The following is a 26,275-nucleotide window of genomic DNA, read 5'->3' on the forward strand; positions in this document are numbered from 1 at the left end:
CCTTGAAACATAAAGTGATAGAGAAACAAGATTGGCCAAAGGTGATGATTGTAAATGCTGGGTTCACAGGGTTGACTGTACCATTGCTTCTGTCTTTATGTATGTTTGGAATTTTCAAAAATAATAGACTGTTTAATTAAAAAAAAAAAAGCAGGTGCCTCTGGGGTATGGGATAGAGCTTGGGGAGCAGTGGTGCTGATAAGATTGTTTTATACTTTTCATTTATTCAATGAATGTTCATTGAGTCCCAATAATGTGTGAGGCACACTTTAGGCACTTTGGGGGTTATAAACAGAACAGATCAAAATTTCTCTTTTAGCGGAGCTCACATTCCAGTCAAGGGAAAGAGGCAATAGTTCATAGACATAAAAAAAATTAGTTTTATGGTTGTTTAATTATACCTATGGATTACTTTGATAAAAAATAATTGAAAAAAGATCACTTTAAAAAATAAAATAAAATCCCCCTCCTTTTCATTCCTCAATCTTTACCTATCAGAATTCTCCTTTATTCTTCAGGCTAGCTTTAAGTGATCAGCTTTAATGAGGTCTTCTTCATCCACAGCTAGAATTAACTGCTGTTTTGTATTTTCTTGTACATCACTAGTAACTCTAACATGTATTTTATTCTCTCATATGACTCTTTATAGCTTTACTAAGTGGTTTTATATTTCATTATTTCATTCATATAATAATCTTGAGTGGTTTTTATTTCAGTATTATTATTATTTCCACTTACCAGATGAGAAAGTTAGAGCTCTGCAAGAACAATGACCTATATCAGATTAGTGAGACACAGAGATGGTATCTGAAGCCTAAATCACAGCCTCCAAATGCAAATGTTACTCCACTACCTCTCCATAGTTAGTGCTTTCTAACAGTCTTTTTCTTGTTAAAATTGGATTTGAATCAAGTACTCTTAGCAAATGATATTAAATCAGGTAGTTCAGAGAATCGTGGGAGGAAAAGCAAGTCTCCCACCTCATCAATCCCCAGTCACTTTACAAGAGCAATATTTTTTCATCATTTTCATTTTTAGCTCCTTTGGTGGTCATCTGTGTAACTCTAGAGAATACATTTACACCTCCATGTATTGATCATTATCACCTTTAGATAGTCTCAGCTGGCTGTCTTCACTAAAGGGGGAGGACTTAGCCATCTGAATGGCTTTCATGTCTTGGGTTAGGTCCCCCAGGACGCTGACTCTGAGACAGAGGCTCTGGGGACAACCCTGAAGGGTGAAAGCAGCAGGACTGAGCTGCAAGAGGAGCTGACCTGCTGAGCAGAAGCCTGAGCCTGTCCCAGGAGCTCTGTGGCTGGGAAAGTCCTTCATAGCTGTCATGAATTGAGACAAGGGGGCTGGGCCTCCATATCCCGTCACTGAGCATTAACCAGTCATTAGTTTAAAGTTGGAGAACATCACATTAGACAAGATACCTCTCCTCAGCTGAGAACCAATTCCAGAAAAAGGACTCAGAGGTAACTTGGCAGCAGCCAATACTTCCATAACCAGTGGAGAATGAGCATCTCAGTCCTGGTGTGGGAATGTGAGTAGACACCCACTACATGGCTTGGATCCACTTACTTCTTACAGCATACTCACCCCATTTGCAATTCAGTTCAGTTCAGTCACTGAGTCGTGTCCACCTCTTTGTGACCCCATACACTGCAGCACGCCAGGCTTCCCTGTCCATCATCAAATCCCAGAGCTTACTCAAACTCATGTCCATAGAGTCGGTGATGCCATCCAACCATCTCATTCTCTGTCATCCCCTTCTCCTCCTGCCTTCAGTCTTTCCCAACATCAGGGTCTTTTCAAATGAGTTAGTTCTTCACATCAGGTGGCCAAAGTATTGGAGTTTCAGCTTCAACATCAGTTCCTCAAATGAACACCCAGGACTGATCTCCTTTAGGATAGAGTGGTTGGATCTCCTTGCAGTCCAAGGGATTCTCAAGAGTCTTCTCCAGCACCACAGTTCAAAAGCATCAATTCTTCAGTGCTCAGCTTTCTTTATAGTCCAACTCTCACATACATACATGACTTCTGGAAAAACCATAGCCTTGACTAGATGGACCTTTGTTGGCAAAGTAATATCTCTGCTTTTTAATATGCTGTCTAGGTTGGTCATAACTTTTATTTCAAGGAGCAAGCATCCTTTAATTTTGTGGCTACAGTCTCTCTGCAGTGATTTTGGAGCCCCCCAAAATAACGTCTGACACTGTTTCCACTGTTTCCCCATCTATTTGCCATGAAGTTATAGGACCAGATGCCATGATCTTCGTTTTCTGCATGCTAAAGTCTTAAGCCAACTTTTTCACTCTCCTCTTTCACTTTCATTAAGAGACTCTTTAGTTCTTCTTCACTTTCTGCCATAAGGGTGGTGTCATCTGCATATCTGAGGTTATCAATATTTCTCCCGGCAATCTTGAGTCCAGCTTGTGCTTTTCCAGCCCAGCATTTCGCATGATATACTCTGCATATAAGTTAAATAAGCCGGGTGACAATATACAGCCATGATGTACATTTGGATTTAACCCACCCCAATTTCTGTTTGGTTCCTTTGTTTGGAGAACCTTACAAGAATGTTGGTGAGCCAAATTACAGCCCTTGCCTCTCTCTGCACATGCTCTCAAAACCACATCTGAGACTCACTACTTCCCTCCCCTACTACCAATTTCAGATTTCCTTCTCTCAGCTAGCACATCTGCTGGTCTAGGTGGCTCATCTAGGGTGGGGATGGGGAACCCTAACCTCCATTCCTGAGGAGTCTGAGTCTGTGGTCAGCAAGCCTCCTCAGGGTAGGTTGGCTACATTGTCCACTTACCATCAAAACTGGGTGTGTGAGAAAGAAGAGAGGCTCTGCTGGATAAGCTGGATGCCAAACATATTCTTCCCCGCCCCACCATGAAGCTGAAATCTCATCCCCTTCTGATGATTGGCATCCATTATTCCTGCTGGGATGTGGTTCCTTTCCCTCGGCTTCTCTCCTTCACATCTCACACACCTGCACGTACCTCTAAGACAGCTCTAACTCACTCTTCCTCAGCACAGCAAGTTCAACATCTCCACAACTAAACTGATTTTCTTCTTCATTCATAAACATGTTCTTTTTTCTTCTGTCCAGCTCCTATGTTGGAATCAGGTTCATTTTGGGTTCTCTGCCTCCTTCACCCTGTAAATATACCAAGTTCTGTAAATTCTCCCCCTAAATAGCTTCTAAATTCACTCTTATTCTCCGCACCTGCCCCTCACCCCCCACAATAGTCACTTTCCTTGCTCAGGGGCTCATCCTTTCTCACCTGGACTATTACAAAATCCCCCAACTGTTCTTCCTTTCTCCAGTTTCCCTCATAGTTCTCCCACCAACATTATACCACATCTTTTAAAAAGTATGCCATTTCACTGATTAAAATTATTCTAATGTTTAGGCTCTTCACAACTTGGCCCCTTCTTCACTTACCTCCCCTCCACTCCCCTCTGCACCTACATGTTGCTTGTAGCTGCCCAAAGGTGACAGGCTCCCTTCACGTGTGCCTGTCAAGCTGCTTCAGTCATGTCCAACTCTTTGCAACTCTATGGACTGTAGCCTGCAAGGCTCCTCCGTCCGTGGGATTCTCCAGGCAAGAACACTAGATGGGTTATGATGTCCTTCTCCAGGAGATCTTCCCAACCCAGGGATCAAATCTGCATCTCCTGTGTCTCGTGCATTGGTAGGCAGGTTCCTTACCATTCTGCCACCTGGGAAGCCCGGATCCCCTCATGTGCCTCACGCCTTTGCCTGTTCTTCGTCTTGGCCCACAGGCCTCCTGGTGGACTCTACTTCTCTTTGGAGACTCCCTTCATTCCATCTCTGACCCTTCCTGATAGGCAGAATGGGCTGCTTCTAGCCTCATGGTCACACTGCAGTTCTTCCATACCTTTCTTAAGACTCTTATCACATTATACGCACTTATCTGCCTTACACACATAGTTGACTGAAATATATTTTTTTTAATCGAAATGGTTTTGCACCATTCAGTTGTGAGTCCAGTGCACTGCACTATGTTCACAGTTCTTAGCAACAGTAGATAATCAAAAGCTGTCAAATGAGTGAATGAAATATACAAGTGTTGTTCAGGGCACGATGCACCTGTCTCACCATCAGCAGTTGAGCAGATACTTCGCATCATTTCCCAGCACTGTTAACTGGATGTGTGCCGACTGACTGTCGGGCCTGACCTCAAGAGGACTGCCAAGATTTTCTGTTCATAGCCTAAGAATGCAAAATTCTAAGTTCTCCCTAGACAGTGACTCGATGGCTGTGAATCTGTTTTAGGGAAGGGATGCAAAAGCGGAAACAAAGCAAAGCAGGCAGACTGAAGTAACACTGGAGAAAGAATCACCGAGATGATGAGGGCTTACTCATCTACTACTTACTTATCCAAAGTCTGGAACCAAGACTGAAATATGGTAGGCATTCAATAAATGTTTGTTGAACAACTAGAGAAAGATGAGAAAGGAATAGCAAATGATGCCCTTGGAAGTGATGCAGAAGCTATAGAAAACTTTCAGGATGGAGAGAGATGAAGTCAGATTTTAAACCATTAAATTGTAAGCTGTTTACACGTAAGTTTTAATCTGGATATATCCTAAAGGTATTAAAAGAAAGACAAACTAAGAGATCTAGAATTGGAAATGTATCTATTTAAACCAAGGCCATGAAATGTGTACCCAGGGAGACTTAAATGAAAAAGATATTATACAGAAAGAGGCAACCATTTCCTGTACTTTTTAATCTCTTCTGTTATTTACCTTCATGATCCTAAATAATATATTTACACTGCTATTCTGTTGACTTTTTTGCATTTTAGAAATTATATATTGACTTCCCACTACCACAGAGAATAAAGATACCGCTTTCTTTCTGTGTCCCCTCACACTGAAATACACATTCTTTCCCCCATCCTCCAATACAGTTCTGTTACAAATGTACTAAATCAATATTTGGTGTTTACTTTATTTGTTCATTCATCCAGTAAACATGATTTTGAATTACTTTGAAAATTTTAATCAGGGCATATGATAACATTTGCATTTCAGTAATTCCAGATAGCCTCTTCTGGGTGTTGCCTTTTGAAAAACATTAGTACAATTTGTCTGCCTGTTTTAAAATATAAAATCAAATTTTAATCAATAAACAAACTATGTCAGTGCTCGTTATATCCAAAGCAATATGAGGGAGACCAAGATATCTAAAACATAATCTTTACTAAAATATGTGTCTTAAAATATATACAAGAGTGTTTTCTAAAGTCAGACTTTCCCATAGATTAATATAATTATTTTTAAATGCCTCATTTTCATGGAAGAGTCACAGGGGCTCCCAGAACTCTTACTGGCCATTCCTTCCTGTACTTTACATAATGTAATGTGTACAAAGCCTGCTTTTGAGAGAATAATTGTCTCCAGATTTTCATTTAATAGCAATAGAATTTCTTAGAAAATATTACTGTATGATTGTTTTACATTGCTCTCCTAGTTGCATAATGGTGCCTATAGCATAATGTTCAATAAGTATCCTGATACGTTTGGAAAATCTTATACTAAAAAGTCTTTAATAAACTATTGTGCTTTGAAGCTGAAAAAAACAATATAATATACAGTGTTTCTAAACTTACTTGATCACAAAATCTTTTTAAAAAATAGGATTATAGTTTAGGAAACAGTGATTTCATCCATTCCCTTGATGCAGTCTCTACTTGATTCAAATGTCATGCAAATATGTGTGCACGTGTGTATGCACCACCCTCAACCCACACACATACTACCTGTCTCCCCGAGTAGAAAGTGCTAGGATGGCACTTCCTGCTTTGGGGTGCAACAAGTGGCTCTTTGAAACCAGGATTATGTTCTCAGGCCAAAGTTATAATGAATGATGTGGCAAAATAGAAAAAAGAAAACTATATTAAATCCTAAACACCTTACGTCTTTAGAGAATTCTTTGTGCTTAAAACCCTCCCACATCCACCAGTGAGACCGGTGAGCCAACGGAACAGCCATCCTGGACTCTTCCTCTGCTGTCTGAAGTCCTGTCCATAGCTGACTCTCTTGTTCCTTTTCTTTCCAGTTTTTAGAGGGGTAATGCCTGAACTAACTAACGCCTAGGTCACCAGATGCCTGGTGTAAAGGCCTTTATGAGTGTCAGTCTTCCATTTCTGAAGAATATATAGAAGTAGTGCAAAGAAACTTCTAGTCACCAGAGGTCAGGGATTACATATTCTTTTTATAATTTTTCACAACATTCATTTCGATCATTTTCAACCTGTCCAAAAAATGCAAAGAGTTATACATACAATTAATACCCATACAGTCTTCACTAAGATCAAATCATCATTAACTTTTGCTGCATTTGCCTGTCTCTCCCATGCCCCTCACCTTTCTCTATCTCTCTTTTTTCCCCCCTCTCTACTCATGTTTTTTGAAAGTATGCTGCACATATCAAAATATTTCACCCCTAAAAATTCTACATGCCTCAACTAAGAATAAAAACATTCACCTACATAATAATACTACTACTATCACATCTAAGAAAACTGACATAAATTTAACAGTATCATCTGACATACAGTCTATATTTAAATTTGCTCAATGAGGGATTCTCTAAATATTGCCCCTAAGGGTACATAGATGGCAGAAAGAGGGCAGTAAAAGGCAAGCAACTGACTGTGTAGCAAATTTCCTGGCAGCTGGAGCCCATTTTTGCTGACTTTTGTAGTATTCCTTTCCTAGGGAAATTTAATTAATATGATTAAATGGTTAGGAGTAATTAAACCTCTCACTTAAATGATTGTGAACATTACTTGTATGTTCAGCAAATCCATAAGAAGAATGTCAACTCTGCATGATTTATAACATAAGCGCTAAACCAAATACTAAGATTTGTATCTAATCCTTGGATAGACAGTCCTAAAATGGATATATTCTCCAGGCTTTTAAGGATGCTGGTATATAAACCATTCTTGTATTTTTTGCAGTAGGAGAATTTAATTCATTAGGTGCACCTTTCACCTAGAAAGTGGAATTTGCTTTTTGTTTTTTAAGAGTATTTTTGTCCAGGATCTAGAAGGCTGTTTGAGCATATTCTGTCCAGATTGGGGCTCTACAATTATCCTCAGGATCCTGGAGCCTGATGCCAGCTTATTCACAACAGGCCAGACTCTCCTAACATGCTTGTGTCGAATGTCATTTTCCATATGTGTCTGGTTCTTTTCACCCTCCTAGATTAATTACACATTCTTTCCTACCACTCTGTTTACTACTGACCCTCTCCACCAGTGTCTGTTCTCTATAAACGTAGGACTTTGATTTCTTTTGAAAGTAACAACTCACTGGGACTTGTCTCCTTGAACACTTCAGGTTAACTGTGGGATTTAAAACCTTTACAGAAACAAATAAATGTAATTGAACAAAGAAAGACAGGTGTGCTACCATAAGAGCTTCAGGTATAACGGGAAAGGAAGATAATGCATCAGTCTCATATGGGCTTCTTTTGCTGTGGTCTCTGTCTGGAAAGCTAGTGTACTTATTAATTAGTCCTCAAAAGAGACATCATTCCCAATCCTGAACACTCCTCCCACACCCGTGGTGGATTCATGTTGATGTTTGGCAAAACCAATACAATATTGTAAAGTAATTAGCCTCCAATTAAAATAAATAAATTTTAAAAAACACACAATGAGATATCAAAGAAAAAAAAGAAAGAGAGACATCATTCACAAACTGACCCTTGGCTTCTGGCAGGAGACTAACATTTGTGTTAGTTTCAATAACCGTATGAACAAATTCTGTTGCTGGGAAGTCACAAGCAATTGTTGCCTTGACAACAAAGCATGCAAGTCTCTAGTTCCCTTCGTAATTTCCCGAGAAGATGGTGATTACTTATTAGTCCTGCCTATGAGGTTACTGCAGAAAGACTCTTTATCATCTGAGCCACCAGGGAAGCACTACATCTTGCCTACAAAATGAGAAGTGTTAACCTATAACTAATTTGCTGGAGGTTTGTCAATACCTGAGAACTTCATCAAGATTCAGGCTGCAAACTACACAAAGCAAACTTAGACATGAAAGGCCATAATAATGTAGAACATTAAGTTTAAAACTTGATTATTGGGGGCAAAGCATCTTGTTTTATTAAGAAAGTATTTTTGCTATAAAAGAAGGATATATGTGTCATGGAGGCTAAACAATATGTTACTAAACAACTGAAGGCTTACTGGAGAAATCAAAAATGAAAATAAAAAATACCTAGAGACAAATGAAAATGAAGACATGATGATCCAAAACCTATGGGATACAGCTAAAGCAGTTCTAAGAGGGAAGCTTATAAGGAATCCCCAGGCAGTCCAGTGCTAAGGACTCCACACTTCCACTGTTGAGGACCCAGACCCAATACCTGGTCAAGGAACTAAGATCCCACAAGCCACGCAGCAAGGCCAAAAAAAATTTTTTTAAGAGGGAAGTTTATAGTGATATGAGTTTACCTCAGGAAACAAGAAAAATCTCAAATAAACAACCTAACCTTACACCTAAAGAGAAAACAACAAAGCCCAAAGTTAATAGAAGGAAAGAAATTATAAAGATTGGAGCAGACATAAATGAAACAGAGATTTAAAAACAAGCAGAGAAGATCAATGAAACTAATAGTTGCTTCTTTGAAAAGATAAACAAAATTGATAGTCCTCTAGCCAGACTCATGAAAAAGGGAGAGGGCCAAATTAATAAAATTAGAAATGAAAACGGAGACTTCCAACTGACACCACAAAAATACAAAGGATCATAAGAGACTACTATGAGCCACCAAATGCCGATAAAATGGACAACCAAGAAGAAACAGACAAATCCTTAAAAAGATATAAAAAGATATAGTTTCCTAAGACTGAATCAGGAATAAATAGAAAATATAAATAGACAAATTATCAGTAGTGAAACTGAATTAGTAATTTAAAAATTTCTAACAAACAAAAGTCCAGGACCAGATGACTTCAGAGATGAATTCTATCAAACACTCAGAGAAGAGTTAATATCTATTCTTCTCAAACTATTCTAAAAGTTTCAGAGGAAGGATCACTTCCAAGCTTATTCTATGGGGCCAGCATCACCCTGATACCAAAGCCAGACAAATATATCACAAAAAAGAAAACTATAACCAAAGTTTACTGATGAACATAGATACAAAAATGCTCAACAAAATACTAGCAAATTGACTCCAAAAATATACTAAAAGGGTCATACACCATGATCAAATGGGATTTATTCTAGGGATGCAAGGATCTTTCAGTATCTGCAAATCAATCAAGATGATACACCACATGAAGAACAAAACCATATGATCACCTCAATAAATGTAGAAAAAGCTTTTTATAAAAATTAAACATCCATTTATGATAAAAACTTTACAGAAAAAAATGGATATATAGAGAACATACCTCAACATAGAGGCATAGTAAAAATCAGAGACATTACTTTGCCGACAAAGGTCTGTCTAGTCAAAACTATGGTTTTTCCAGTAGTCATGTATGGATGTGAGAGCTGGACCATAAAGAAAGCTGAGCACTGAAGAACTGATGCTTTTGAACTGTGGCATTGGAGAAGACACTTGAGAGCCCCCTAGCCTGCAAGGAGATCAAACCAGTCAATCGTAAAGGAATTCAGACCTGACTATTCATTGGAAGGACTGACGTTGAGGCTGAAACTTCAATTCTTTGGCCACCTGATGCAAAGAACTGACTCACTGGAAAAGACCCTGATGCTGGGAAAGACTGAAGGCAGGAAGAGAAGGGGATGACAAAGGATGCTTGGATGACATCACCGACTCGATGGACATGAGTTTGAGCAAGCTCCAGGATTTGGTGATGGACAGGGAAGCCTGGCGTGCTGCAGGCCACAGGGTCGCAAAGAGTCGGACATGACTGAGCGACTGAACTGAACATCAACATAATAAAGCCCATTTATGACAAACCCACAGTTAACATCATACTTAACAGTGAAAAGCTGAAAGCATTTCCTCTAAGATCTGGAACAAGACAAGAATGCCCAGTCTCACCACTTTTCTTCAATATATTTCTGGAAGTCCTCATCATGGCAATTAAAGAATAGTAAATAAAAGGAATCCAAATTGGAAAAGAAGTAAAACTGTCATTGTTTGCAGATGACATGGTTTAGAACATAGAAAAGTCCTAAAGACACTAGATTGCTAGAGCTCATCAATGAATTCAGTAAAGTTGCTAGATACAAAATTAATACACAGAAATCTCTTGCATTTCTATACACTAACAATGAAAGATCAGAAAGAGAAATAAAAGAAACAATTCCATTTACCATCACATCTAAAGAGTAAAATACCTAGCATTAAATGGACAGAGGAGTCTGGCAGGCTACAGTCCACAGGGTTGCAAAGAGTCGGACACGACTGAGAGACTTCACTTCACTTCAAGGAGGGAAAATACCTATACTCCAAAAACTATAAAACACTGATGAAAGAAAGAAACTGCAGACAACACAAACAGATGGAAAGATGTACCATGTTCTTGGATTGGATGAATCAATATTGTTAAAGTGACCATACCACCCAAGGCAATCTACAGGTTCAATGCAATCTCCATCAAATCACCAATGGCTTTCCCCACAGAACCAGAATGAATATTTTTTTTTAATTTGTATAGAAACACAAAAGACCCAAAGTAGCCAAAACAATCTTGAGAAGGAAGGACAGAGGTGGAGGAATCACATGCCCTGACTTCACGCTATACTACAAAGCTATAGTAACCAAAAGGTATGGTAGTAGCACAAAAACATACACATGAATTGGAGGAATAGGATAGAAAGCCTAGAAATAGACCCACGCACTGGTAGTCAATTCATCTATGACAAAGGAGGAGGAGGTGAGAATATACAATGGAGAAAAGACAGTCTCTCCAACAAATTAGAAAGCTATCTGTAAAAGAATGAGATTAGAACATTCTCTAAGACAACACACAAAAATAAACTTGAAATGGATTAAAGAACTAAATGTAAGACCAGATACAACAAAACTCCTAGAGGAAAACATAGGCAGAACACTCACTGACATAAACTGTAATGGTATTTTTTTGGATGTCTCCTAAAGGAATGGAAATAAAAGCAAAAATAAACACATGGAACCTAATTAAACTTAAAAGTTTTTTATACAGCAAAGGAAACCATAAACAAGACAAAAAGATAACCTATGCAGTAGGAGAAAATATTTGCGAACAATGCTACCAACAAGAGATTAATTTCCAAAGTATATAAATAGCTCATATAGCTCAACATAAAAAAAAAACCAGAGAACTCAATCAAAAAATGGGCAGAAGATCTAAATAGATTTTTTTCCAAATAAGATATGCAGATGGCCAACAAGCATATTAAAATATGCCCAATATAACTAATTATTAGAGAAATTTAAATCAAAACTATAATGAGGTGTCACCTCACACCAGTCAAAATGGTCATTATTAAAAAGTCTACAAATAATAAATGCTAGAGAGGGTGTGGAGGAAAGAGAATCCTCCTACATTGTTGGTGGGAATGTAAATAGGCAAGCCACTATTGAGAATAGTATGAAGGTTCCTTAAAAACTAAAAGTAGAGTTAACATATGATCCTGCATTCTTACTCCTGAACTCTAAAGAAAACCTAATTTGAAAGGATACGTGTATCCCAATGTTCACGGCAGCACTATTTACAATAGCCAAGACATGAAAGCAACCTAAATGCCATCAACATTGAATATTATGAATATTGCTTAGCCATAAAAAAGAATAAAGTGATGCCATTTGTAGCAATATGGATGGACTTAGAGATTATCATACCAAGTGAAGTATGATATTACTTATATATGGAATCTAAAAAACTTATACAAATCAACTTATTCACAAAACAGAAATAAGACTTACATACATAGAAAACAAGCTGATGGTTACCAAAGGGAATAGCAGGGGCAGGAAGATATATAAATAAGGAGTTTTGGATTAATATATATATACCACTGGCTCCAAAATCACTGTGGATGGTGACTGCAGCCATGAAATTGAAAGACACTTACTCCTTGGAAGAAAAGTTATGACCAACCTAGATGGCATATTCAAAAGCAGAGACATTACTTTGCTGACTAAGGTCCGTCTAGTCAAGGCTATGTTTTTTCCAGTAGCCATGTATGGATGTGAGAGTTGGACTGTGAAGAAGGCTGAACGCCGAAGAATTGATGCTTTTGAACTGTGGTGTTGGAGAAGACTCTTGAGAGTCCCTTGGACTGCAAGGAGATCCACCCAGTCCATTCTGAAGGAGATCAGCCCTGGGTGTTCTTTGGAAGGAACGATGCTGAAGCTGAAACTCCAGTACTTTGGCCACCTCATGCGAAGAGCTGACTCATTGGAAAAGACTCTGATGCTGGGAGGGATTGGGGGCAGGAGGAGAAGGGGACGACAGAGGATGAGATGGCTGGATGGCAACACCGACTCGATGGACGTGAGTCTGAGTGTACTCGGGGAGTTGGTGATGGACAGGGAGGCCTGGCATGCTGCGATTCATGGGGTCGCAAGGAGTCGGACATGACTGAGCAACTGAACTGAACTGAACCACTATATACAAAACAGATAAGCAACAAGGACCTACTATACAGTATGGGGAACTATGCTCAATATCTTGTAATAATTTATAATGAAAACGAATCTAAAAAGAATATATTATATATATATGTATAACTGAATCGTTTTGCTGTATACCTGAAACTAACACAACACTGTAAATGAAGTATACTTCAATTTTTAAAGTGGTTTTCAAAAAAGAAGTGTATATGTATGCAAATTATGTATTCTGACTGAAAACTGATTTATATTTTCAAGTTTGGCTCCATCATTAGAGATCCTTTAGCTTCATATGCCTCCACCTAGTTACTGTAATACACCTGCTGGGCTGGGGTTAGGGCTCTGGGAGAACAGCTTCAGACTGCAGCAGTGTAGAACTCCAGTATCGGAAGGGGTTTGTGAGGCCCGTGTGGTGCCAATCTGAGACGCAAGTAGACTTGAAAACTGCTTGTGCCTTAGAGCTTGCACTCTCTTACAGCTCTTGGAAATGAGACTGCCCCACGAAGAAGAAGCCTAAGCCGCTTCCTGGAAGGAGAGATCCGTGTGCTAATCATTCTGCTGTCTCTGCTGATAGCAGCACAGAGAGGTCATTCTACATTGTGCAGTGACCACTCAACCCAGCACTGATCAATGAACAACTGAGCTGACTCACAAAAAAGGAACCATCTCGCCAACCAGACCATCAGAGGCATGAAAGCGTAGGCAGATGGCTAGTCAAGACAGAAACTCCCTCTTGTCCGGTATATACTTGACAATGCAGCATATATCATTTAAAAGGCACCAGGCTTTTGGGGGTTTTGTTTTTGATGGGAATCATTTGAGATAAAATTTATCAGAATCCCTGTGCTTATAGCACATAAAGCAGAGAAGTAGTACAAATAAGAGTAAGGGAAGCCCCCCCAAGATTCTGGTATCAATGAAGATAAGATAAAATCAATAATCTGCCACTATAAACAGGACACTGAAGACAATTGGAAATTACATGTGGTCAACTCAAAGTGCACTAGGTTTACACTTTTGAGATTTACAATTTAAGAGTATTGTTGCTCAAGAAAACTTGACATGCTCTGAAATCTTATAAATCATGTATGAAATGTTATAGAGTACTACCCAAACTTGAAAAACATGTACAATTTGCATGTTATTAAAAATATGGTGCAGGGAGTTCCCTGGTGACCTAGTGGTTAGGATTCTGGGCTTTCACTGCCATGGCCTGGATTCAATCCCTGGTCAGGGAACTAAGATCCTGCAAGTGACACAGCATGGCCAAAAATAAGTGTGTGTGTGTGTGTGTGTGTGTGTGTAATATAAAACTGAAATAAACTCTTTTAAGTTATTGAAAGAAAACAAAACAAATTTTGATCAACACTGGGTTCTCTCTTAAGATTACAAAATCTTTCTAATGCTATTATCTTATGAAGAGCACATTGTCTTATGAAAAGGATATCAAAGAAAGTGGATCCCAAAAAGCAGGTAAAAAAAGTTCCATAGAGATATATTAGGCAGATAATAAAAATATTGTTCTTTTAGGTTTGGGAATATTTGTGACATTTGTCAGCTTTTTAAAATTTGTGATTGGTGTGATTTCTTTTCTCATTCTAATCAAATATTTACATTTTCACCTAATTCTGCATTTATGATCTTGTATTCTTTTTTCTTAAAGAGAACAAGACTGTATAAGCTTCAAGCCACTCCAATCTTAGACCTGGATCTGCATCTGGTCAGGAGGTAAAGATAATTTGATGGGAATCACTTGACATAGACTCAACAATGTCATTAAGGATTTTCTTTCTTTCTATCCCTCTGCTTTGACATCTATGATGTCAATATCATCTCAATGCTTGGTTCCTTCATGGTGACAAAATGGCTACAAGAGTGCCAACCTTCCATCTGTATTCTGCTCTATTCAGGAGAGTGACAGCTGCCTTTCCATTGTTCTCTCAGAATGAGAAACTTGAAACAGAAACCCCTGTCTACTAGCCTGATTGATTACCTGCAGGTTCCTGAATCCAATTGGCTTAGGTTTGGATTACTTGAATAATTCACTGTAGTAAGGTGGATGGAATTACTGCAGTGGGGTTAGCCTCCTCTCAAAACTTCTGGCTGGTACACATTGAAAGTGAAAATGATTCTGAGGAGATGACCACATACATGTCCTTTGGAGAGAAGACATGAGAAGGGTAAAATGGTTATTTATCTATTCAGCAACCATCTCCCTGGAACATACCATGGACTCAATTCTATGTTAAGTGTCAGATATAATGAAGATAAACATAAATAAGAAACAGATGCTTCCTGGCTCCTCCTAATTGGAGCAAATACTTCATTTTTAAAAATAAATTGAATTTAGTATATCTGATTCTAATACTACTACAAAATAAATTTAGAAACTTCAATAAATTCTACTTTTAAGTCTTCACTTATTCAATAAACACACAATACATGACTACTGAATACTCATCATGGAGTAGGATACAAAATGCAGTTTCTGACATCATGAGTTAAAATGTTTATTGAAATGACTTAAAGAAATGAAAAATTTAAATGATACAATGTTTAAATAGCTAAAATAAATAACTATCTGTTCAAAAATGGCAATAGAAGAGATGATCTAAGATAGCACAAGAATAGCTTCTGATGACTGGTACAGATGGTAATGAAGCTACAGGAGTTAAATAATTTTTAAATATCAGTTCAGTTCAGTCGCTCAGTCATGTCCGACTCTTTGCGACCCCATGAAGGCAGCACGCCAGGCCTTCCTGTCCATCACCAACACCCAGAGTCCACCCAAACCCATGTCCATTGAGTCGGTGATGCCATCCAACCATCTCATCCTCTGTCGTCCTCTTCTCCTCCTGCCCTCAATCTTTCCCAGCATCAGGGTCTTTTCCAATGAGTCAGCTCTTCACATCAGGTGGCCAAAGTATTGGAGTTTTGGCTTCAACATCAGTCCTTCCAATGAACACCCAGGACTAATCTCCTTTAGGATGGACTGGTTAGATCTCCTTGCAGTCCAAGGGACTCTCAAGAGTCTTCTCCAATACCACAGTTCAAAAGCATCAATTCTTTAGTGCTCAGCTTTCTTTATAGTCCAACTCTCACATCCATATATGACCGCTGGAAAAACCACAGCCTTGACTAGACGGACCTTTGCTGACAAAGTAATGTCTCTGCTTTTTAATATGCTGTCTAGGTTGGTCATAACTTTCCTTCCAAGGAGTAAGCATCTTTTAATTTTGTGGCTGCAATCACCATCTGCAGTGATTTTGGAGCCCAGAAAAATAAAGTCAGCCACTATTTCCACTGTTTCCCCATCTATTTCCCATGAAGTGATGGGACCAGATGCCATGATCTTAGTTTTCTGCATGTTGAGCTTTAAGCCAAGTTTTTCACTCTCCTCTTTTACTTTCATCAAGAGGCTTTTTAGTTCCTCTTCACTTTCTGCCATAAGGGTGGTGTCATCTGCATATCTGAGGTGATTGATATTTCTCCCGGCAATCTTGATTCCAGCTTGTGTTTCTTCCAGTCCAGCGTTTCTCATGATGTACTCTGCATATAATTTAAATAAGCAGGGTGACAATATATAGCCTTGATGTACTCCTTTTCCTATTTGGAACCAGTCTGTTGTTCCATGTATGGAGATATATATATATATATATATATATATATATATATATATATATATAAAGGAAGCTATTAATTCTGACTGAGAAAGTAGGTGGCAGGCATTGGCCTAAAGTAAGTATTTGAATTTTCACTTTCAACTATTAGGGATTGTTATCAGTGATTACCTCCAAGCTAGGCGATAAATAGGAAGCAAACACAAACGTGCACTTTGACCTGCTGTGTTACTCTCAGTACTCAGTTCTCTTGTCAAGATCATACTTCCCCAAGTCAGATGTGAGACAGAAAACACAACAGACACCACTACAAGAGGGATTTGCATTGAACACTCTGAGTCTAGCACTTCATGACTTTGTTAGTCTCTAAAGAAGGCTGGTGGCTCAGAGGTTAAAGCATCTGCCCGCAATGTGGGAGACCTGGATTTGATCCCTGGGTCAGGAAGATCCCCTGGAGAAGGAAATGGTAACCCATTCCAGTATTCTTGCCTGGAGAATCCCATGGATGGAGAAGCCTGGTAGGCTACAGTCAATGGGGTCCCAAAGAGTCAGACGCAACTGAACTACTTCACTTTCACTTTAAAGAAGGTGAAGTGATATAATGGAAAGAACGTTACTCCAGTGACTGGCAGAATTGATTTCTATTTCCAACTCTACTTATTCACCTGATACCTTGGGCAAGTCATAGTCTTTCTGAGCCTTAGTTTACTCAGAGCATAAACCAATTTTCTATTCTGATCATTCCCCTCTTCTATACTATGTCGGCTCCTTAAAGGACTGCTTGTCTTGTAGGATCATTTTGCTGGACACTGACATTCAATTCATCTTCACAGAAATTTATCTGTGTAACTGCCACTTCTGCTACTCAGAAACCCTCTTCATTGTATTGGTTGCTTTTGTGCTTCTTAGTAATAATTTGCCCACCTCCAGCAGTTATGCTCCATGTACTAAGAATCGTCTAATCTCCATCACCAGCTTTGCATTTAACCTCTGTATTCATTCACTGCACAAATATTTATTGGTGGCAAAAAAAAGTAACTGAAATTTAGGATAGGTTATATTACTGAAAATTTTACTTATATGTGTATGTGTGTGCTTAATAAATTTAAATGTTGTTTTGTTTTGACTGAAGTCTAATTAACATACAACATTATATTAGTTTCTGGTATATAATATAATGAGATTATATTTGTATACACAGCAAAATGATCACTACAATAAATCCAGTCAACATCTGTCTTTATATATAGTTAAAAATTTTTTTATTCTTGTGATGAGGACTTTTAAACATCTCTATTAACAACTTTCAAACATGAAATACAGTATTATTACTGATATCATACTGTACATTAAATTACTATGACTTACTTATTTTATAACTGCAAGTTTGTATTCTCTGACCATCTCCCATTCACCCATTTTACCCATCCTGCACTGCTTATTTCAGGGAACCACTAATCTATTCTGTGTACCTATGAGCTTGCTTCTTTCGTATTTCGTGTATAAGTGAGATCATATAGTATTTGTCTTTTTCTGTCTGACATTTCACTTAGCAAAATACCCTCTAGATCCACCCATGGATCTAGAATGTTGTCAGAATTGGCAAGCTTTCCATTTTTTATGGAAATCTTTTATTTTCCATTTTTTATGGAAATCTTTTATTTTCCTTTTTTTATGGAAATCTTTTATTTTCCATTTCTTTTTTTATGCCTGAATAGTATTCAGTTGTACATGTATGCAACATCTTTATCCTTTCATCTAGTGATAGCCACAGGTTGCTTCTACATCTTGGCTATTGTAAATACATCTTTTCAAATTAGTGGCTTTGTTTTCTTTGGATAAATACTTAGAAATGAAATTGCTGGATCATGAAGAACCTCTATACTGTAGCTGCACCAGTTCATGTTCCCATTGATAGAGTACAAGTGTTCCCTTTTTTCCACGTTCTCACCAACATGTTATTTCTTTTATTTTTGATAATAGCCATTCTAACAGGTATGAGGTGATACCTCACTGTGGTTTTGCTTTGCATTTCTTTGATGATTAATGTTACTGTGAGCATCTTTTCACATACCTGTTGGTATGTCTTCTTCGGAAAAATGTCTATTCAGATCCTCTGCCCAAGTGTTACTCATACTGCTATATAAGTTCTTTCTATATTTTGGATATTAACCCTTAACTCATGTGATATGCAAATATTTCCTCCCATTCTGTAGGTTGCCTTTCCATGTTATTAATAATTTCCTTTACCGTACGGAAGTTTTTCAGTTTGATGTAGCCCAACTTGTTTATTTTTGCTTTTGTTGCCTTTGGTTTCAGAGTCAGATCCAAATACTCATCACCAAGACTGATGTCAAGAAACTTACTGTCTATGTTTTCTTTTAAGAGTTTTATGGTTTTAGATCCTACATTCAAGTCTGTAAGAGTCAATTTTTGTGTATGGAGTCAGCAGTCTACTTTCATTTTTTTGCATGTGGCTGTCCAGTTTTCAGTGTACAGATCTTTTATACCCCTGGTTAAAAGTATTCCTTTTTGAAACTATTGTAAATGAAACTGTTTTCTCTATTCCTCTTTAGAAAACACCCTGATGCTGGGAAAGATTGAAGGCAGGAGGAGAAGGGGATGACAGAGGACAAGATGGTTGGATGGCATCACTGACTCGACGGACAAGAGTTTGAGCAAGCTCCAGGAGTTGGTGATGGACAGGGAAGCCTGGCATGCTGCAGTCCATGTGGTCACAAAGAGTCAGATACAACTGAGGGACTGAACAACAAAAACAATAGTTCATTATTAATGTCTAGAGAGAAAACTCATTTTTTATACTGATTTTGTATACTGCAATTTTACTGAATCCATTTATTTGTTCTCACAGGTTTTTGGTGGCATCTCTAGAGATTTTTTAATATATAATATCAAATCACTTGCAAATAGTGACAGTTTTATCTCTTCCTTTTCAATCTGAACGCTTTTTATTGCTTCTTACTCTTCATTGCTTTGGTTCAAACTTCCAATATTATGTTGAACTGGAAGTGGAAGAGTGGGCATCCTTGTCTTGTTCCTGACCTTAGAGGGAACTATCAGCTTTTCTCTGTTGAGTATGATGTTATCTGCTGTCTTATAATATGCAGTATGGCTTATATTTTGTTGCCTCTATACCCAGTTTGTTGAGAGTTTTTAATCATACATTAAAGTTGAACTTTGTCAAACGTTTTTTCTATATCTATTGAGATGATCATTTTTATCCTTCCTTTTATTAATGTGGTGTATCATATGACTGGTTTAAGAAAACTAGACCATCCTTGCATCCTTGGAGTCAATTTTCCTTGATCATGGTGTTTGATCCTTTTTATGTATTGTTGAACTTGGTTTGCTAGAATTTTATTGAGAATTTTCATGTCTGTATTCATCGGGGATACTTGCCTGTACTTTCCTATCCTTTTTGTTTCATTGTCTGGTTTTGGCATCAAGACAATACTGATTTCATAAAATGAGTTTGGAAGAGTTCCCTCGTCTTTCATTTTTTGAAAGAGTTTGAGAAATGCTATGTTCTCAGTCGTTCAGTCATGTCTGACTCTTTGTGGACCTATGGACTGTAGCCTGCCAGGCTCCTCTGTCCATGGAATTCTCCAGGCAAGAATACTGGAGTGTGTTGCCATTTCCTACTCCAGGGGCTCTTCCTGACTGACCCAAGGATAAAACCCATGTGTCTCCTGCACTGGGAGGCAGATTCTTTAAGACTAGCACCACCTGGGCAGCACACAGTTTGAGAAGGATTGGTATTAATCTTTCTCTGAATGTTTGGCAGAATTCATCTGTTAAGCAGTATGGTCCTGGACAGCTGTCTGGACTTTTGTTTTTTGGACAGTTTTTGATTACTGATTCAAAATCCTTCCTAGCAATGGAGCTATTCAGATTTTCTATTTCTTCATGATTCAGTCTTGGAAGGTTGTATGTTTCTAGAAATGCATTCATTTCTTCTAGGTTGTCCAATTTGTTAATGTATAATTGTTCATAGTAGTCACTTATAATACTTTGGATTTCTGTGGTACCAGTTGTAATGTCTCAACTTTCATTTCTTATTTTATTTCTTTTGAGTATTCTCTTTTTTCTTGGTGAATCTAGCTAAAGGCTTATCAATTTTGTTTATCTTTTCAAAAAGAATCAGCTCTTTAAAAATTAATCTATTGTTTTTCCAGTCTCTATTTCATTTATTTCTGTTCTGCTTTTTGTTATTTCCTTCCTTCTACTAACTTTGGATTTCATTTGTCCTTCTTTCCTGGTTGCTCAGAGGGTAAAGCATCTGCCTGCAATGTGGGAGACATGGGTTCAATCCCTGGGTCAGGGAGATCCCCTGGAGAAGGAAATGGCAACCCACTCCAGTATTCTTGCCTGGAGAATCCCATGGATGGAGGAACCTGGTAGGCTACAGTCCACAGGATCACAAAGAGTCAGACTCGACTGAGCAACTTCACTTTCTTTTCTTTCTTTTTCTAGTTCCTTGGATGTAAAATTAGGTTCTTTAGGAATCTTTCCTTTTCTTAATATAGATTTTATTGCTATGAACTTCCCTCTTAGAATTGCTTTTGCTGAATCCCATAAATTTTGATATATTGTATTTCCATTTTCATTTGTTCCAAAGTATTTTTTAATTTTTCTTTTGATTTCTTTGTTAACCCATTGATTGTTCAGTAGCATACCATTTACTGCTGCTGCTAAGTCACTTCAGTCATGTCCGACTCTGTGCGACCCCATAGATGGCAGCCCACCAGGCTCCTCTGTCCACAGGATCCTCTAGGCAAGAATACTGGAGTGGGTTGCCATTTACTTCTCTGAGCATACCATTTAATCCCCACATATTTGTGAATTTTTCAGTTTCTTCTTGTTACTGGCTTCTAGTTTCATACCACAGTGATCAAAAAAGATGCTTAATATGATTTCAATCTTTGTAAATTTGCTAAAACTTGTTTTGAGGTCTAATATATGATCTCCTAGAGGACGTGGGCTACCGTCTATGCGGTCGCACAGAGTCAGACACGACTGAAGCGACTTAGCAGCAGCAGCAGAGGATGTTCCATGTACAAATAAGAAGAATGTATTCTGTTGCTTTTGGATGGAATGTTCTGTACAAATCTGTTAAGCTCATATGATCTAATGAGTCATTTAAGGCTGATGTTTCTTTATTAGTATTCTTTCTAGGTGATCTAGACTTCCCTGGTGGCTCAGACGGTAAAGTGTCTGTCTACAATGCGGTAGACCCGGGTTCAATCCCTGGGTTGGGAAGATCCCCAGGAGAAGGAAATGGCAGTCCACTCCAGGACTATTGCCTGGAAAATCCCATGGACAGAGGAGCCTGGTAGGCTACAGTCCATGGAGTCGCAAAGAGTCGGACACGACTGAGCAACTTCACTTCACTTCACTAGGTGATCTATCTATTGATATATGTGGAGTATTGAAGTCCTTTGCTATTAAACATTATTGTATTGCTATCTATGTCTCACTGTAGGTCTGTTAATATTTGCTTTATATATTTTGTGCTTACATATGGGTGCAAAAATATTTTAAAATGTAGTATCCTCTTACTGAATAGATCCCTTTATGATTATGTAATGCTCTTTTATTACAGTCAGTGTTTTAAAGTCTATTTTGTCTGATATAAATATAGCTATTCTGCTTTTGGGGGGGGGGTTCCATTTGCATGGAACATTTCTTTCAATAGCTTTACTTTCAGTCAGTGCGTGTCCTCAAACAGTGTTTTATTTCCAAATAACACTTAATATAAAGACCCTGAAAACCTAGATCCAGACTTAGAGTTAAACAGAAATAGTTAAATCTTCATGCTCACAGAGGTGAAATTGCTGAGACAAATTTCAAGACTTAGTACAGGCAACTGCTAAGTGCTATCTCACTTACCCTCTATCTACTCAGACTCCATGAAAGCCATGTTTGATTACCTGCAAGGGATCCTTGTCTGTGCACCGCCTCCACTCCAGGCCTAGCCAAATGTCTGCTGTACCCTCCCTGTTTCTCTCTCTCCCTGACCCATCTCTAGGCCCACCTTCCTTCAGAGACCCTTCTCCAAGGCAATCTGGTCTTCTTTCTGCTGACTCTGAAAAAAATAAAATTAAATGTATTTGAAATCTACATATTGATATTCTCTGAAATACAAGGTGTCAAAACTGTTTCACATTAATATCATCCTGAAAAAAAGATACTTGAATACATATTTCAGTTTTTCCCTATAATACAAATTAACATGAAGAACTAAAAAATTGGGAAACTGCTTTACAAAAGACAAGTGTGGAGTGCTGATACTAGGGTGTTGCCATAAATTATAAAAAATAAAATTGCAAGTTTGTTTATAAAATAACACAATCAAAATTATTGAAATACTATACAATTTAGAAATACAATAATATTATTTAAAATGTTAAATAATAAACTTACTTAAAAATAAGGAAATCAGGACAGATACATTATTTTTTCATTGCTAATTATTTAAGTAGTAAGTGTATACATTCTTCACATCAGTTTTTAATATAATTTAAATGAGTTTAAAGTCCCCTTTGTACTTTCCACATTTTCTCAGTCTTAGTTCTTTTTTCATCTCCCCATTATTATCACTTTGCTATATCTTCTTCTAGGACTCTTTCCTTGCATTTACATAATCTTTCTACAAGGTTTAATATTTTACATGTGAAAAACTAAACAGCTTTTGTACAAAGAAATAAGAGCTGAACTTCTGTTCTAAGGTATAATTTTCCAGACAGGAACATTTTCATTTCTGGGCTCTAGTGAATGTTGAAGAAGCAATGTTAAATCTAAAATCAAAACACTTTAAAAAATGCAACATTCAACTATCTGCTACAAGGAACTCACAAAATGTAAACATAAGTAAAAAGAAACGTCAACATGAATGACATTTTAAAACCTTTAGTTGTGCAAAAAGTTTAGGAAAAAGAAAACTTTAAAGGTAGGTATTATGCCAGTTTATTACTAGGAATTATTTTTGTCATCCCATTGTTAACTCTATTAATAATCTAATTAGTCTGTCAGGCACATACTGTCCATTGTACTTTTATTATGCACAGTAAGCTATATCTAGAGCTGCTTTTAAGGCAAATTAACAATGCTGTGTTTCAGTCACTCAGTTGTGTCTGATTCTTTGTGACCCTATGAACTTCAGCACACCAGGCTTCCTTGTCCTTCACTATCTCCCAGAGTTTGCTCAAACTCATGTCCGTTGAGTTGGTGATGCCATCCAACCATCTCATCCTTTGTCACCCACTTCTCCTCTTGCCTTCAATATTTCTCAGCATCATGGTTTTTTCCAGTGAGTCAGCTCTTCATATCAGGTGACCAAAGTATTGGAGTTTCAGATTCAGCATCAGTCCTTCCAATGAATATTCAGGGTTCATTTCCTTTAGGTTGACTGATTTGATCTCTGTGTTGTCCAAGAGACTCTCAAGAGTCTTCTCCAACACCACAGTTCAAAAGCATCAATTCTTCGGTGCGCAGACTTCTTTATAGTCCAACTCTCACATTCATACATGACTACTGGAAAAACCATAGCTTTGACTATACAGACTTTTGTCAGCAAGTGATGTGCTTTTTAATATGCTGTCTAGGTTGGTCATAGCTTTCCTTCCAAGGAGCAAGCATATTTTAATTTCATGGTTGCAGTCACTATCCATAGTGATTTTGGAGCCCAAGAAAATAAAGTCTGTCACTGTTTTCATTTTTTTCCCCATCTATTTGCCATAAAGTGATGGGACCAAAATCACTGCAGATGGTGATTGCAGACATGAAATTAAAAGATGCTTACTCCTTGGAAGAAAAGTTATAACCAACTTAGATAGCTTATTCAAAAGCAGAGACATTACTTTGCCAACTAAGGTCCATCTAGTCAAGGCTATGGTTTTTTCCTGCGGTCATGTATGAATGTGAGAGTTGGACTGTGAAGAAGACTGAGCGCCGAAGAATTGATGCTTTTGAACTGTGGTGTTGGAGAAGACTCTTGAGAGTCCCTTGGACTACAAGGAGATCCAACCAGTCCATTCTGAAGGAGATCAGCCCTGGGTGTTCTTTGGAAGGAATGATGCTAAAGCTGAAGCTCCAGTACTTTGGCCACCTCAAGAGATGAGTTGACTCATTGGAAAAGACTCTGATGCTGGGAGGGATTGGGGGCAGGAGGAGAAGGGAACGACAGAGGATGAGGTGGCTGGATGGCATCATGGACTTGATGGATGTGAGTCTGAGTGAACTCCGGGAGTTGGTGATGGACAGGGAGGCATGGCGTGCTGCAATTCATGGGGTCTCAAAGAGTCGGACACGACTGAGCGACTGAACTGAACTGAACTGAACTGAACTGAACTGATGGGACCAGATGCCACAATCTTCATTTTTTGAACACTGCGTTTTAAGTCAGCTTTTTGACTCTCCTCTTTCACACTCACCAAGAGGTTTTTAGTTCCTCTTTGCTTTCTGCCATTAGGGTGGTATCATCTGCATATCTGAGGTTATTGATATTTCTCCTGGCAATCTCGATTTCAGCTTGTGATTCACCCAGCCTGGCATTTCACATGAAGTACTCTGCATAAAAGTTCAATAAGCAGGATGACAATATACATCCTTGTCATACTCCCTTCCTAATTTGGAACCAGTCTATTGTTCCATGTCCGGTTCTAACTGTTGCTTCTTGACCTGCATACAGGTTTCTCAGAAGACAGGTAAGGTGGTTGGGTATAACAGAAAGACAAAACAGATAGACAGACACACACACAAAAATAAAGGAATCCAAACACTAAAGATGGTCATCAAGTCACACTCAGTTCTGTTCAGTTCAGTCCCTCGGTCGTGTCCGACTCTTGGCGACCCCATGAATCGCAGCACGCCAGGCTTCCCTGTCCATCACCAACTCCCAGAGTTCACTCAGACTCACGTCCATCGAGTTAGTGATGCCATCCAGCCATCTCATCCTCTGTTGTCCCCTTCTCCTCCTGCCCCCAATCCCTCCCAGCATCAGAGTCTTTTCCAGTGAGTCACACTGGAAGAAAGCAAAAGAAGAAAAGAACAAAAAAGAACTCTAGAAACCTCCAAACAAATAACAAAATGGCAATAAGTACAAATCTATCAATAATTATTTTTTGAAGTAGAATTGAGTTACAATGTTGTGTCAGTTCAATAAGTACTCTAAATGTAATAAACTAAATGCTCCAATTAAATGACATAGAATCGCTGCTGCTGCTACTGCTAAGTCGCTTCAGTCGTGTCTGACTCTGTGTGACCCCATAGATGGCAGCCCACCAGGCTTTCCTGTCCCTGGGATTCTCCAGGCAGGAACACTGGAGTGGGTTGCCATTTCCTTCTCCAATAGAATCGCTAAGTGGATACAAAACAAAACCCAAGTATAAGCTGCCTACAAGAGACTTACTTCAGATCTAAAGATTCACATGGATTGAAAGTGCAGAGATGAAAAAAGTATTCCATGCAAATGGAAATCAATAGACAGTCATTGTGGTAATACTTAGGCAAAAACTGTAAAAAGATACAAAGAAGAATATTACATAATCATCAAGGGATAAATCTAAGAAAAAGATATGACAGTTGTAAATATATATGCATCCAACATAGGAGCACCTAAATACATAAAACAAACATTGACATAATGGGAGAAAGTGACAGTAACACAGTAATAGTAGGTGACCTTAAAACCCCACTTATATCATCCAGACAAAAACTCAATTAGGAAACACTGGCCTTAAATGATACATTAAACCTGATGAATATATATATATTCACACACACACACACACACACACACACACACACACACACATATATAGAGAGAGAATATTCTAAACAAAGTCTCAGTAAATTTAAGAAAACTGAAGTCATATCAAGCATCTTTTCTAACCACAATGCTATGAGACTAGAAATCAATTATAAGGAAAAACACAAACACATAAAGACTAAACTATATGCTAGTAAACAACCAATGGATTACTGAAGAAATCCA

General features: G+C 38.2%; 1 long non-coding RNA gene across 4 annotated transcripts in view; it reads right to left on the minus strand.

Annotated features, from left to right (window-relative positions):
• Positions 1-1,031: 1,031 nt before the first annotated feature.
• The window catches only part of LOC138436951 (uncharacterized), a 134,498-nt gene continuing 109,254 nt past the window's right edge, over positions 1,032-26,275 (minus strand). Inside the window, exons 3-5 of one of the 4 annotated variants that reach the window (XR_011255682.1) lie at positions 22,212-22,366; positions 14,634-14,796; positions 1,032-3,172 (exon numbers count right to left, since the gene is read on the minus strand). This is a non-coding gene — a long non-coding RNA (uncharacterized lncRNA). Of the gene's footprint in view, positions 3,173-14,633; positions 14,797-15,408; positions 16,190-17,506; positions 19,024-21,449; positions 22,367-26,275 lie in introns of those variants that run through there. The other 3 variants (XR_011255683.1, XR_011255681.1, XR_011255680.1) reach the window with 3 other exon arrangements.

This window comes from Ovis canadensis, chromosome 3 (assembly GCF_042477335.2).
Source record: "Ovis canadensis isolate MfBH-ARS-UI-01 breed Bighorn chromosome 3, ARS-UI_OviCan_v2, whole genome shotgun sequence".
NCBI classification, from domain to species: domain Eukaryota; kingdom Metazoa; phylum Chordata; class Mammalia; order Artiodactyla; family Bovidae; genus Ovis; species Ovis canadensis.